Source organism: Chiloscyllium punctatum, chromosome 8 (genome assembly GCF_047496795.1).
Source record: "Chiloscyllium punctatum isolate Juve2018m chromosome 8, sChiPun1.3, whole genome shotgun sequence".
In the NCBI taxonomy this organism is placed as follows: Eukaryota; Metazoa; Chordata; class Chondrichthyes; order Orectolobiformes; family Hemiscylliidae; genus Chiloscyllium; species Chiloscyllium punctatum.
The window spans coordinates 63,466,336-63,481,872 of NC_092746.1; positions in this window are offsets into that span (position 1 = coordinate 63,466,336).

Sequence of the window (15,537 nt, forward strand, 5' to 3'; positions counted from 1 at the left end):
TCCAAATCATTTATGAAAATGACAAAAAGTAGAGGGCCCAGCACCGATCCTTGTGGCACTCCACTGGTCACAGGCCTCCAGTCTGAAAAACAGCCCTCCACCACCACCCGCTGTCTTCTACCTTTGAGCCAGTTCTCTATCCAAATGGTTAATTCTCCCTGTATTCCATGAGATCTAACCTTGCTAATCAGTCTCCCATGGGGAACCTTGTCGAACACCTTACTGAAGTCCATTTGGATCACATCTACTGCTCTGCCCTCATCAATTTTCTTTGTTACTTCTTCAAAAAACTCAATCAAGGTTGTGAGACAGGATTTCTCATGCACAAAGCCATGTTGACTATCCCTAATCAGTCCTTGCCTTTCCAAATACATGTACATCCTGTCCCTCAGGATTCCCTCCAACAACTTGCCCACCACCGAGGTCAGGCTCACTGTTCTATAGTTCCCTGGCTTGTCTTTACCACCCTTCTTAAACAGTGGCACCACATCTGCCAACTTCCAGTCTTCCGGCACCTCACCTGTGACTATCGAAGGTACATATATCTCAGCAAGAGGCCCAGCAACCACTTCTCCAGCTTCCCACAGAGTTCTTGGGTACACCTGATAATATGTCCTTATACTGCAGTAATAAATCTTTTAAATGTGTTCTATGCTCATGAGATAGATAGCTTACTAACCTATCCCACTCCTTAAGGACTTCTTCATTTTTTAACCTATTTTGAGGCACATCAAAATCCACATCATCTGGATTTGATTCCTCACTCTGCGGGGCAGTAACTAACACCTGTTTCTCCAGTTCTTCCTCTCTAGTATAATATGGTTTCAACATGTTCACATACTAGATACCTTTCTTTTCTATCTGGCATTCTTACCAGATAGCTCACCTGACTCAACTTTTTCTCAATTTGATAGGGACACACTCAACCTGGCTTTGAAGGGATCTCCTATCACTGGTAACAGTACATACAAGTTATTCCCTTGGGAAAACGTCTGAGTCTCAGAGCTTTTATCTGCCACCTGCTTCATTCCATACTGTGCTCTTTTTGGGTACTGTTTAGCTAACTCACCTACTCAATTTAGTCTCTCCCTCACCTCCAATAGATAATCTAAGTGTGAGATCTCTGACTTTGGTCCTGTCAATCTTTGTTGAATTAATTTTAAAGGACCTCTCACTTCATGCCTGAATATTAATTCAAAGAGAGTCAACTGAGCAGATTCATTTGGGGCATCTCTAATGGGAAACAATACGAATGGGATCCCTTCATCCCAATCATTTGGGTAATCCTGACAGGATGCTCTCAACGTAGTCGTCAAGGTCTGATGTCACCTTTCTGAAGCTCCCTGAATTCGGGATGATATACACTGGATTTAGATTGCGTATTCCTAAATTATCCATAACCTCCTTAAACAGCCCAGCAGTAAATTTGGCCCTTGGTCTGTCTGAATCTCTCTGGGTAGGCCATTTCTTGTGAAGAAAGCTTTGAACACCTCTCCCACCTTTTTTGCCTTGATACTCCATAATGGCATTGCCTCTGGAAATCTTGTAGACACATCCATTATGGTCAACAAGTATTGGTTCCCACTTTTAGTTCTCAGGAGGGGACCTACACAATCAGTTATAATCTACGTGAAAGGTTCTTCAGATGCAGGAATTGGCAACAAAGATGCTGGTTTTATTCCCACCTGTGGCTTACCTACCATTTGGCATGTATGACATGTTCAACAAAAGTTAACCACATCCTTGAGCATTCCAGACCAATGAAAATGTTTTTGTAACTTAACTTGAGTCTTTCATACCCTGAGGTGACCTCCTACAGGTAGTTCATGTGCTACACATAACACTTCCTGTCTGTATGCTACCGGCAACACAATCTGGTGCATTTTGGCCCATTTCTTCTCTGCACTAACTTTCCGTGGTCTCCATTTCTAGGATTATATCTTTCAGACAATAACCCTCTGAAATATTCTCTACCTCTTTTCAGAGTATGCATCCACATATATATCTTTTATCATCTTTCTTGCTGTTGCAAGTCCCTTAGCCTTTCAGTACTGAACACTTCTGTCTGACCCTCTGCATGTTCAGGTTTTTCTTGCTCCATTATGCCAAACAGGGTGTCCGCTAACTGAACCTCAACTCCTTCATCTTTCTCTTTCCGCTTCATGCTGTGACTTATGATAGGGGGTTCTGGTCACCACACTGTCTGGGAAAATGCCAGGATATTTCTGTTTTGACTCTTCGGTTTCTTGGTCTTCCTTGGGCTTCTCCACAACAAGGGGTGTCACTCCTACCTTGGACCCTGCCAAACCATTCCCAAGAACAAACTGAATTTCTGGAACTGACACTGTCAATCACTCCCACTGTAACTTCCCCAGTCTTGAGATGACGCTCCAACCTAATCTTATATAGGGGAACACTAAATTTCTGTCCATCTATCCCACACATTACCACACTCTCAAGTAACAGATCAGAAAGAGTGCATATTCGCTCATCTTTTAATATCAGCGACTGGTTGGATCCTGTATCTCTCAAAATTATAACTTCTTGCCTTTCTCCCCTTGTTCTTTCTGAGTAAACTTTACCCACAGAGGCAAATTCTTTGTCAAGATCACTTACTAACTCCATACCAAACCCCTGCTTAGGCTGTGCACTCTCCTGCAGCTCCTTGGCTCTTCTTGGGGTTTCCTTTCTACTTCCAGTAATGCCACCTGGCTTAGCTTTTTTTAACCACATCTTTTCCCATAGTGCCTTTCTTTAACGACCAGCACTATGACTTTACATGTCCCACTTTACCACAGTGGAAACACCTGAGGTCTTTCACCTCCTTTCCAACCTCTTGGGCTCCTTTTTTATCCTGTGGCAAATTCTTACCAGTGCTCTCTACTCTTGGTTTCATAGTGCAAGATTTTCCCTTCTCCCAACTTCTATCCCTCACAGGACAAAATTCTGGCCAGAAGCTTGTATTGTGCACCAATATGTATTCATCTGCTAATTCTGTTACCTTTCTCACTTCCTGAACTTTCTGTTCCTCCATGTGAATTCTTACCATCTCTGGAAGTGAGTTTTTAAACTCCTCCTGCAGAATAATCTCTCACAGAGCCTCAAAGATCCTACCTTTTCTCAAAGCACGCACCCATCTATCAAAATGACTATGTTTAATTCTTTCAAACTCAACATAAATCTGACCTGGTTCCTTCTTGTGTTTCTGAACCATTGTCTATATTCTTCTGGTACCAATTTATAAGCATTTAAAATAGTCTGTTCGACCTCTTCGTAATCTCTTGACATTTCATCTGACAATGCGGCCAATGCCTCAGTAGCTCTGCCTACCAGTTTAGTCTGAACTAACATTACCCATAAAACCTCGGACCAGTTCATCTGCCTCGCCAATTTTTCAAATAAAATAAAGAAGGCTTCAACATCTTTCTCGTCAAAATATGGCAGAGTTTTGACATGTTTTTATATATCACTACCTTCTTTTTTAATTCTATCCTTTTAACTTGACTTGACTAACTAAGTTGCAACTTCTCAAGTTCAAATTCTCTCTCTTTTTGTTTCTCCCTTTCTTCTCTCTCTCTTTGTTCACCTAAGAATTTTCTCCCTTTCTATCCTCTCTTTCTTTCTTTACCTCTCTCTTTCTTCTCTTTCTCTCTCTGTTTATCTTCTAACTCCATTTTCCACAACTGTAATTTCAGTTTTTCTACTTCTACTGCACTTCCCTGTTTCTCTGATACCCTTAAGTATTTGAGTATCTCCCTTACAATTTCAGCTTTACTTTTGTCCTTGGTTAAACCCAAATCTAACTTACTAGCTAATTCTTTTTCTTTCTTCCTAAGCTTTCTTGGCAAATTCGTGAATCATCTTCAAATTCCAGAACCTCTTCAGCAATTTTAAGAGCCATTTCTCTCACTCTTAATTTAATCAACCACAAGTCACAGACATTAAACAAATTGTCTCACCTACGATTTTTTTTTAAAGATCTAAGGCACTAACGTGCAAATATTTTAATCTGCTGGGATTTTTCATACCCACAAATCTATTCAAATCTGTCTAAACCAGTTCAAATCCTGACCATATGCCCCCAAACTGTTATGTCACAGGGTAAACTCTCCTGCTTAATTTAAACCTACAACACAGAAAAGATTTATCTCGTGCAATCATCTGTGAAAACTTGAGTGTCCAAGAACTTGTTAAAGTAAAAGTAACAACTTTTGTAGAACAGTAAAAGTAACAACTTTATTTCTTAATGTATAACAGAGAATAATTACGAAACAACTATTAGCAACTCCTTCCTCTAACCCTCCTCTAACTCTTTCCCCTTCTATAATACGAGTCTGATAAAACCCCTAATTAAGATTTCCCAAAATTCAAATTTCAAAACCAGCCAGCTGTCGTATCTTCTCTTTATATCTTCCCCTGTCTTCTTTTCTTCTTCCTCTGGATTTCTGTTTCACAAGTCACTGATTGATAAAGGTACCTTTAAGAGAGCTATTTTTCAGGCAGTCTGTACATGTTGGTGGCTTGGCAGTTCTCCCTCAACTGTTCAATTTTTCCCAATCTTATATCCCAAAGCATCAGATTGTTTCATTGAGTTTTAATATTGTCAATATATTAAATTCAAACTTGATTGGAGTTGGGTATTTTTTGAGGTATAATTTAAACTGATTGGCCTAATTCAAATTTGTTTTTGTCTCCACGCAACCATCTACACTAGCTACTGGCCTAAAAATTTACACTGTATCTTGTGCAGAACACTTTATGCTGTCAGGTAGTTCTGCTAGCTTTTACCTTTCTTAAAGGTACAGTATACCCACATCTTCATAACAGGTGGGTCAGGGTGGGATGTCCTTCAGAGTATCAGTGTGGACTCAATGGGCTGAATGGCCTTCTTCCAACTCTAGGGATTCTAGGAAATACATTTTGTCCTTTATTGTAAAGTCAACATGTGCAATAATAAATAAATCATGCTATAATAATATGGGATTTAATATAGCATTGCGATATGCTATATGGCTCTCCAGAGATAAGGAAAGATATACCTGCATTGAAGGCAACCTCTTATTAATTGATCAGATTGGTGCATGGGTTGAGAGAGTTGACTAAATTAGCTTTATATGCTCTGTGTTTAGAAAAGTGAGAAGTAATCACATTGAAACATTTAAGTTTCTGTCTGAGTTTATACTGGAGTGCTAGCCTCTGGGGAAAGCTTTCAGGGATCTGCCATGCTTCACTTACATTGTGAGACTAATCTGACACTATTGAATCCTTGTGATGTCTCCAATCTAACTCCAAATGGTCAGTTACTTGCCATTGATTAGCCACCTGCCACTGCACAATGACCTTTTGGATTACCCTCACTGTCCTGTCTCCAGGCCAGCTTTCACAAGACTCATGTGATTCTGGCCAATGTCTTCTTCAATTTGTCATCAGCAATCATTGGCTAACACATATGACTGGGCACTGAGGAAATTCTTGTCACTGATCCTTTGTTCTACGGGTTGTTATGTAGCTGATGAGCCTGATCTTGAGTCATATCTATGACCACACTGCTCAGATTATAGTCCCACTGCAGAGCAATGAAGCTTCTGTTTAAACCTGCTTACTCTATAAATCTACTTCCAAACTGCCCAGATTGTGAGGTAACAACTCTTCTCATCAGTATGGCCGTTCTGTAAATATAAGTCAGAGTGTTTTGCTTTAGACTGTGAGTAGATATTGATGTAATTACACACAGACAACAAATTTGACATGCAGTTCCTGTCAACTTATATGTTGTTACAAATAAAATCTAATTCAATTTACCAACCATTATTTAGATATCCAATTTTGAACACTGGATTACTCAAAGGAGCAGTCTGTCGTGTGGATCAAAAGAGCTTTGTTGAACATAAATGGTCATTACTTCAAATTAGTTTACTAAATGCTTCTCTTTACCTAGATTTGTGACTCTCAATGGTACGTCTGTTCCATTCTGAACAATTCTGAAAAAGTCATATTCGACTTGAAACCTTAACTTTCCTTTACTCTCTTCAGAAATGCTGCCAGACCTGCCGAGTATTTTGAGCATTTTTGTTTTTATTTTTATTTTATTGCTCCAGTGTTGTTCTTGACAGTCTCCCAACAATAATCGATACTTGCACCTGATGCCTCTTTGACATACATCAAATTCTAGCTCCCCAATCCCTCAAACTTTGTTATAATTTCTATGTTTAAACCCTTTAATAGCCCTACAAACATCCCCTCCCCACAACAACCTCCCATATCTCTAACTCTTCTGCACCCTCAAGTACCACAGCAGTATATACACCACCATCCCCTCCACCCCATCTTTACGCAACAGCAATAGAAGTGTCTCCAGCTACAAAAGCTTCACATTCTCAAATTTGGTTTCCGACCCTTCCACCTCTTTCCCATTTTGTCACAATTCTGCTTAAGTCCTATTTTTTAAAACAAGCATGTGATTACTCTGCTTTATCTTTCACTTCTCGCTTAGCATTCAATTTCTTTACACCTTTCTGGAGCAGGTTGGAAGAGTCTCGACAAAATACCTGAATGGCAAATTGAGCAGAGGCAAGGTGAAGTGATGTCTTATTATGCAGCAAATTATTTTGATCAGAAAGTACTGCCTGAAAGTGTGGTACAAGCAGATTTATTATCCACTTTGAAAAAGAAATTAGATATGTATGAAAAGTGGAGCTAGCGGTTGCTGCTTTTATTCTAGTTTACATAAACCAGAATCCAAAATTTGTAGCAGGAAGAATGTAAGTTAAGCCACAAAGCTTCACTATAGATATTAAGTGAGTATGCAATGAGCACTAGAAACAGAAAATTCTGTAACTTCTCAGCTGATTAGGTAACATCTCTGGTGAGTGAAACTGAGTTAACTGCCCTGCTCAATAAGCATTCATCAGAACTGGTAAAAGTTATTGATGAAAACAATTTTAAGCAACTACAGCAGGGGACAGGGCAGTTAGCAGCAAAAGAAAAAATTGTGGTGGAACGGAAGTTAAGAATATTTAAATTACAAAGGGATGCTGGTGTAAGTTGAAACAAAATATTGTAGCCTTGATAAGGTCTTAATTGAGAAGGCAATAGTGAGCAATTAGCTCCACAGTTGGATGTCAGGAAGTTTCTGGAAAGACAGAAGATAATGGAGACTATATGCTGAAGTCTAGTCAGACAGTGGCCACCTCACTACAGTTGCAGCAAGAAGGAAACATCTAGTTGTAACCAAGAAGCAACAAATTCATGAAGGACATTCACTCCATAATAAGCATTACCAGTACATTTCGCCAATGCTATGGCTCGACATTCTGAACCACAATGTCTCCACATCTGATCAGTTAATGCTATGCATATGTGCAAATGAACTCTGCACTAGTAAATTCATTTCCAATTATTTATTTTCAATATTTTTGTTCCAGTGCTTTTTTTTTTCATCTGTAGGTAAGTATCTCCCATGATACAATGTAAAGTACCTTCTAAATGCTCTCCTTGAACTTCAAGGTAATGAAGAGTCGCATCTCTGACAGTTAGTAGGGTTTCTGCAAACTCGATGTTGTTTCCTTCTTGGATCTAAGTTGATTTGAGCCATTGATGTCATTGTGCTTGATTTTAAGGACGCTGTCAGGCTTGGCCTGCTTTTTGGCTGAGTGAGACAAGTGACAAGGTGCGAAAGATGGAGAATTGCATTTATTAGCAGCTTTCTCTTCCATGAATGTTGCCCTTGTTGGTGTGAAAAACTTCATCAAGCCCTGTCTCCTGCGCAGTGTTACAATAATTATGTAAGGCGTCATATTAGAATTTGCAGAAAGCACAGAAAAGAGGTGATGGCAAACTCAAGATCACTGTGAAGCCCCTCCTTGCCAATGCCAAACAAGATTTTTATTAACCTTCTTCATGTAAAAAAACACTATTTTTCGCATTTTCAAGATTAAGTTTCTTTTCGGAGCAGACTAGATCTGTACTTCCAAAACCATCCAAATAACACGACTTATGACCATGTAGGTCAAGTGATTCACCTCAATTCTGTCCTCATGTTAGTGAAGTTAGATTAAAGGAGTGAAGTTACTCAACCACACGAGAGTAAGCTATCGATAAAAATGCAAATCAGGTGCAACTTACAATGAGCCCTGTTCAACCCAGTTTTCATTTTGGCAATGATTGATCTCACCTCATGTGTGCTCATATTCCTGGAATAAGCATTTCCGACATTGAGATGCCTTCAAGATCAATGACTCCAATGTTTTCCCAATTTCTTCAGGAAGTTATAGATATTCTGTCACTGGAGCCGATTATTGGATTCCGCAATTCTAACAATAATAAATATAGTGGAAAATATATTCTAGCAAGTTTCGTTAATTTTTTCTCCAAGGGAGGAAAAAATAATCACTTCAATAAATTTAAAGAAAAAAAGCAACTTGGAAGCTCGTTTATTGTTGTTTCTCCCCTTGAAATCAATCATTTCTGTGTTAATTTCCCTTCAGATTTTTTGAAGGTCAGTAAGTTCTAATTGGAGAAGTACAACATGTTCCTCAATATTTGTATGTTACTAGCAATACTTTGCAATTGCCAAATTGCAATGTGGTTCGGTACAAGGCAGTAGTTGGTGCAGGATTTGCAACCTACATCAGGAACAACTAATCAGAGGCTTAGTAAGGGGCAAGATGGCTGCTTAAAATTTCTTTTATAGCTCATTAAAGAAACTGTATGGCAACTTGGTAGCCAAAATCTGCCTCAATCATGCTTCCCACTAACAATGGCCAGTTGTTTGAGAGTAAAAATGGCATTGCCAGTTGATTTCAAATTCTAAGCTACTTAAGTAGATATTCAAATGTTAAAGTTCACTTGCTCTGCTATGTGGAGAATCTTGGAAACATACTGAAAGATTTTCTGAGATATTTTGCCAAGTCTTCATTAACAATCAAGCAAAATTTATTTTGGAAAGTTTTCGAAGGTTTTAGTTGAAAAGAGTGTGACGTGCTACTCCACGTTATTGGATACCTTATAGGAGTCACCAAGAGAAAGGGAATGCTTGTTCATGGATGTCTAACTCAAAGATCAATTTCATCAGGGTAAGCCATGACATGGAGGTACTGGTGATGGACAATGATGGACAAGGTCAGAGGTCACACGATACCAGGTTATAGTCCAGCAGATCTATTTGAAATCACAAGCTTTCGGATCACTGCTTCTTCATAAGGTGCAAGACACCTTGCTTCCTTTGCATCTCCTTCAATGCTGCACTTGAGAACTTTCCTCTCAATCACTCGACCAACCGACAAAATATTGTTTTATGAGCAGGCCATTTCTTGAGTGAATGAGGAGTCATCAGTATTTATATGTTGAATCTGCAGATGGTTGTTTACCACCATGTGGCAATTAAAGATTAGGACCACATTTTTATGTCAAATCCAAATTTCCATTCTCCATACACTTCATTGTTTTTTTTCTGTCCAGCTGATGCCTTCCATTCTCTTCCAAACATACATTTCAGAACTTTTTCACAAGTTGGCCACCTCCACTTTTCACATCCATACACAACAGTTGTCCAAACTTCTTGATTATTGAACTTTTCTACTTATTCTGCTTCTCTTTCTATTAATGTACAGGTACACAATCCTTTATCCGAAATTCCAAATTCTGAAAAACACCGAAATCCGAAGTTTTTCTAACAAAGATATTTCTTTATAACAAGGTTGTTTGGCATGCAAACAGTTAACCCGACCCCATACCAACTCGACCCACATCAGTCCGATGTGATGTGGCAGCTTGGCCCAGCACTGGCAGGCGTCAATTCTGTCTCAGCGCTTGTAGTACTCACAGGTGCGTCTGCTGTTCAGTACTATTTTTTATTTTACCGTGAAACTCACATATTCCGAAATCTGAAAAATTCTAAGTTCCAAAAACCAGCTGGCCCTGTGGGTTTCAGATAAAGGATTGTGTACCTGTATGAATATTTCTTCATGAATTTGAGTTAGGCACAACTTCAGTTTTGCCAATCTTCACTTTCATTCCAATCTTCCTAGTTGTTGTAAACTTTCTTCTTCAATTTCCAGAAATGCTTTTCATCTGCAAATTTAACTGGAGCAATCAATTGTCCACTAACCTTACTACCGGATTCTGTGTTTCCAAATAGTTCTTATATCATTGCTTCTGCATAGACATTGAGGAGGATTTGTCTAACTCACCTTCCAATGACGCATGGCTCCAGCTGTCTGTTGACTACTCTCACTGCTGCTTTCCCCATTTACAGATTTCTTTTGAGTCATAAAACATAAAATAAATAATTATCACAAGTCATATTATTTTATGTTACTTTAATTAAAATCATTCACAAAAAAAATACAGGGAGAAATGACACCACTTCTCTATGCTCCTCTTCAAAGATATTTTGGAACCACTAAATGTTACAAAGCTTCGAGAAAATAATACCTATCAGTAATTTGCTCAAACTTGCAGGCAAACACTTTTTAACAATCTGCAAAGTTGAGTCTTTGATCAGAGATACAGACACCTGCCAAACCTGACATGAGGTACAATTAAGTTTGAGTTGATCCATCCACAATCCTTCACATAGACTAGAATGTTACATGATATAGGCACACAGTATTCCACAAAGGATGCCATTACTGTATTGAAGGATATGAAATGTGTCAGCAGGTATTCTTTCTCCTTTTTTGGAGGAATATCTTCATGTGAAAGCTTTTGAAATAAAGTATGTATTATTGTAGTAAATAAAACAAGAATTCACTTTGATTGGTCATCAGTTTTGGTGCTGGATCCAAACTCAGTTTTGATTAACTACCTTTGAGTCAAGATCCGTTTCTAACACAATTTTTAGGAGTCAGCAACATAACCTTAATCTTAATACTGGAAAAATTTGCAACAAATTCCCCCTGGAATCTGATCTTAAACACAATTAGACATTGGCTCCTGTGAACAATTTTCTTTTGAATGTGAAACCAGATGCATAAGTATACTGCAATCTGGAACACCTTATGGTGGGTGTATTAAGTCTCTTAGCTAATGGATTATTATTAGTTTTCTTTGCTATGAAATAATAGAAACAGTCAATTTTTATACTATATTTTCCCTGAGGTGCTGTAATAAGAATAAATGCCATTGCTGATTTGTTTCATATGTCCTTTAAAGGGAGAGCTAGGGCTTTTATGATAGAACATTAAAGGTGATTTTATTTTACGTTGCTTCTAATGCTATCAGAGCCCATTTTCACACACCCCATTGCACAATGCCTTGTGTAATCCTACTTAACTGAGCACCCTGAGTAACTACTTGAGATTCAACATGAACACAACTCAAAAATTAGATCAATTTCAATCACATGACTATCCTTCCCTGAAAATAGTCCTCTGTTATACATGTAAGTGGAACTACCCTCATCTATTTCCACTTTTTCCAATGGAGTTGTTGCAAGAGTACCTCCTGTAGTGACTTCTCACCCATGCACCCTTACACAAAAAGGTTATCTTTGAATAAAACAGGACCCTGATCAGATGGGCTAATGGGCCCAGTGTGGGAGATAGAGTTTAACTTAGATAAATGTGAGGTGCTCCATTTTGCTAAGGCACATCAGTGCAGGACATATACACTTCATGGTAAGGTCCTGGGGAGTGTTGCCAAACAAAGACATCTTAGAGTGCGGGTTCATAGTTCCTTGAAAACAGACTCGCATGTAGACAGGACCGTGAAGAAGCCAGTTGGTATGGTTGCCTTTATTGGTCAGTGCGTTGAGTATAGGGGTTGGGATGTCATGTTGCAACTGTACAGAACATTGGTTAGGCCACTTTTGGAATGCATCATTCACTTATGGTCTCCCTGCTACTGGAAACATGTTGTGAAACTTGAAAGGGTTCAGAAAAGATTACAAGGATGTTGCCAGGATTGGAGGTTATAAGTTATAGGGAGCGGCTAAATAGGGATTGTTTTCCCTGGTGTGTCGGAGGTTGAGGAATGACCTTATATAAGTTTATAAAGCTATGAGGGGCATGGATAGGTTGAAGAGTCAAAGTTTTTTCCCCAGAGTAGGGAAGTCCAAAACATAGCTTTAAGACGAGAGGGGCAAGATTTAAAAGTGACCTAAGGAGCAACATTTTCAAGCAGAGGATAGTATGTGTATGGCATGATCTGCCAGAGGAGGTGATGGAGGCTGGTACATTTACAACCTTTAAAAGGCATATGTATCGGTATATGAATAGGAAAGGTTTCAGGGGGTATGGCCAAATGCTGATAAATGAGACTAGATTAAATTAGATTATCTTCTTGGCATGGCTGAGTTGAACTGAAGGATCTGTTTCTGTGTTGTATATCTCTATGACTCTATGACTTCATCTGGAGATGTTCAGAGACATGATTGTTGTGTGAATATAAAGACTCGCATGGATCTGTTAGGCTGAGTTTCTATTTCGATGCTGTGAATATTGTACAACACAATGTAAATTATGCGACTTCAGTATCCACACAATTGCCTCATCAACCACCCCTTCCTCCCACTACCTTTGTATAGCTAATATCCCATTCTGGTACACTATGATTTCCTACAGTTATTCATTGAAGGGAGTAAACCTATCATTGTTTAGCAGGACTGCCTGCACAGCATTTCCTTGCTCACTGTCTCAGGCTGAATCAGAATTTTCACAAGCCAACTTTATTTGACCTTAAGGTGTTGTTCTGTGTTTTTTTCTTTCTATCACCATGTTTGTCCATTTCTACCTCTATAATATCACCAAACTCATCATGTATCATGGGCAAGAACATAGCAAATGAAACATAATGTGAAAAAAGAATGAGTTATCGACTTTGGTAGGAAAACAGGATTGAGAGCATTTCATAATTGGTGAGAGATCGAGAAGACAGTTTTAATATGGAAGAGCAGAACATGTTGACACAGGTTTGGAGAGCCGAAGGGCCTGTTCCTGTGTTGTATTGTTCTTTGTTCATTGTTCTCTTTGTTCTTTGCAAGTGCTAATATCCAAAGAAAACTGAATCTAAGGTCACTAAAACCTATACGCAAGTGCAGAAACCAATTAGGAAGGCAACTTCAAAGAGGATTTGTAGACACAGATAATGATGGTTCGCTACAATTGCATTGATCCTTGTTGAGACTGTCACTGGGACTATTGTGGACACATTTGGTTTCCTTCCCCAAAGAAGCATATATGTACCATAAAGGGAATGCAATGAAGGCTCACTAGACCAATTACTGGGATGGCAGCATTGTCCTTTCATTGAGGAGATGAGAGTTGTATTCTCTAGAGTTTCAAAGAACAAGACATGGTCTTGTGGAAATTTACAGAAGTCAGGAATGATGTTCCCACTAGCTGCTGAGGGTTTTGGAACTTAGAGCACATTGCCAAAATAAAGACAGGCCATTTAGGATAGTGGAGGAAGAACATCTTCACTTAGAGGGTGGCGAATCTTTGGAATTCTCTGACCCAGGCTTCCCTATGGAAGTTCAGTTGTTACAGATAGAAATTGATAGATTTCAAGCTATAAATAAGATAGAGAGAATAGCATCAGAAAATGCCATTGAGATAAAAGGTCAGCCCTGATTCAGTTGAATGGTGGACAGGCTGGATGGATTGAATGGCTTACTCTTGCTCCCATTTTTTAGGTTCCAATGTTTCTGGCTCTGCCTCAACTTCTCTGCTACTGGAATATTATCTATTACTTTGTTACCCCCAAACTTAAGAATGAATGGAAGAATGAAATATTCCATTCCTTGTTGGTTTTCCATTTTCACTGCAAACCATAAACGTGAGTTCATCCGAACCTGTTGCCTGTGTTCAAATTTTATGCTACCAACTGATGTTACTACTCGACAAGCCAAATCCCAGACTGAAACTGGCTTGATAGAATTTTGTTTTATTTATTTAATGTGATGGTCTTCCTCTGAAGCATAAATACATAATGCTATGGTTTTAGCAAAGAACAGAAGTTTATTACACAAACGAAATGAAGCTGAAAGAAGAACAAACCAAGCTATTTACATATAACACAATTTGAACAATTTCAAAACACACAGAATACACCACAGAATTGATGGGCCTGAAGGGTCTTTCTCTGTGATGTAGACTTCTACAAATGTAAGACATGGGGAGATGATCGTGTCACGGCAATGTCACTGCACTAGTTACCTGGAACACAAAGCTTCTGTTCTGAGGTTGTTAATGATATTAGCTAAATGCTAATGTTGATGCATAAATCATGTAGCTGTCAATGCTTAAAGAATTCTGGCTGTAGCAGACTCTTCATAAGTAATTATATTCATACGTAATGATTGGTAACCTGTAAATTTCCTATGATATTATATATTTGAATGTAACAAGCAATACCATTTCATAAAGAAGGAGCTAAAATATGTGTTAAAATATGTTTCAGCATAACAGCAACATTTTATGTCACCTTTACTACAACACAGTGCCCTAAGGCACCTCTTATAAACATTATAAGACAAAGTATGATACCAAAACTCGATAAGGTGCTACTGGGTGAGACAATCAAAATTTACATCAGGGGAGTATGTTTTAAGGGTTGGCTTGAAGAAAGTAGAATGATGGAGAGATGGAGAGAGAGCATCAAGAGTTTGGTGCCTAGGCTAGTTAAGGTGTGGCAACCAATGATGAGACGATGAAAATCAGGGATGAGCAAGAGACCAAAAGTAGAGAAATACAGACATCTTGGAGAATTGTGGGTCCGAATGGGATTACAAAAATTAGGGAGGAGTGAAGCCATGGAAAGATTTGAAAACAAGAATGAGAGTTTGAAAAGCTGCATGACAGGATACCAATGCAACAAATTATTTGTCATTGTTATTATAAAGCACTTGAATACGTTTTACTATCCAAAAAAATTGTAACATTAGTTACTGTCACTCCAATAGCAATTTTTAAATACAATGTAATCTCAGTATTTAATTGAATGTAACAAATACTGGGGTGTTTAAGGGCTATGTAGTTATTGCAAAAACAATGTTAACACATCATTACGCATCTATAAGTCCAAATTTGATTCAGAAAGTTTTCATCACAGCTATAATGCAACACTTAAATAAATTTAGGAGAGAAAGTATAAGTCTCACTTTCTCTTTAACAATTCTCTTATTATATTTTTATGGACATATTATTGTGATGGATTTGAAGGGAAAAATATTTTATCAATGTTCTCATCTACATAGATTGATGACTTTACAAAGATAAGTTATTTTACACTGAGCCTTTCCCTTTTTATTTCCATTGCCTAATTACATTCAGATGACAAAACTAACACAAAAAATTTGAAGGATTAGAGATGATGCAAAAAGAATTTATAAAGACAATATTAGAAATGTGAATGAATTTGTATCAGGGAAGAATTAACAGGCCTGTGTCTGTTTTCATTTGTGAAGGGAAAGCCAACAGGTGATCCATCAGATCTATTTAACATTTTGCAAGATTTTGATAGAGTAGCCAAAGAGAGAATCTTTTCACAGTTGAAATGCATAATCCCATCATATTACAGGTAAACCTCAGAAGAGTG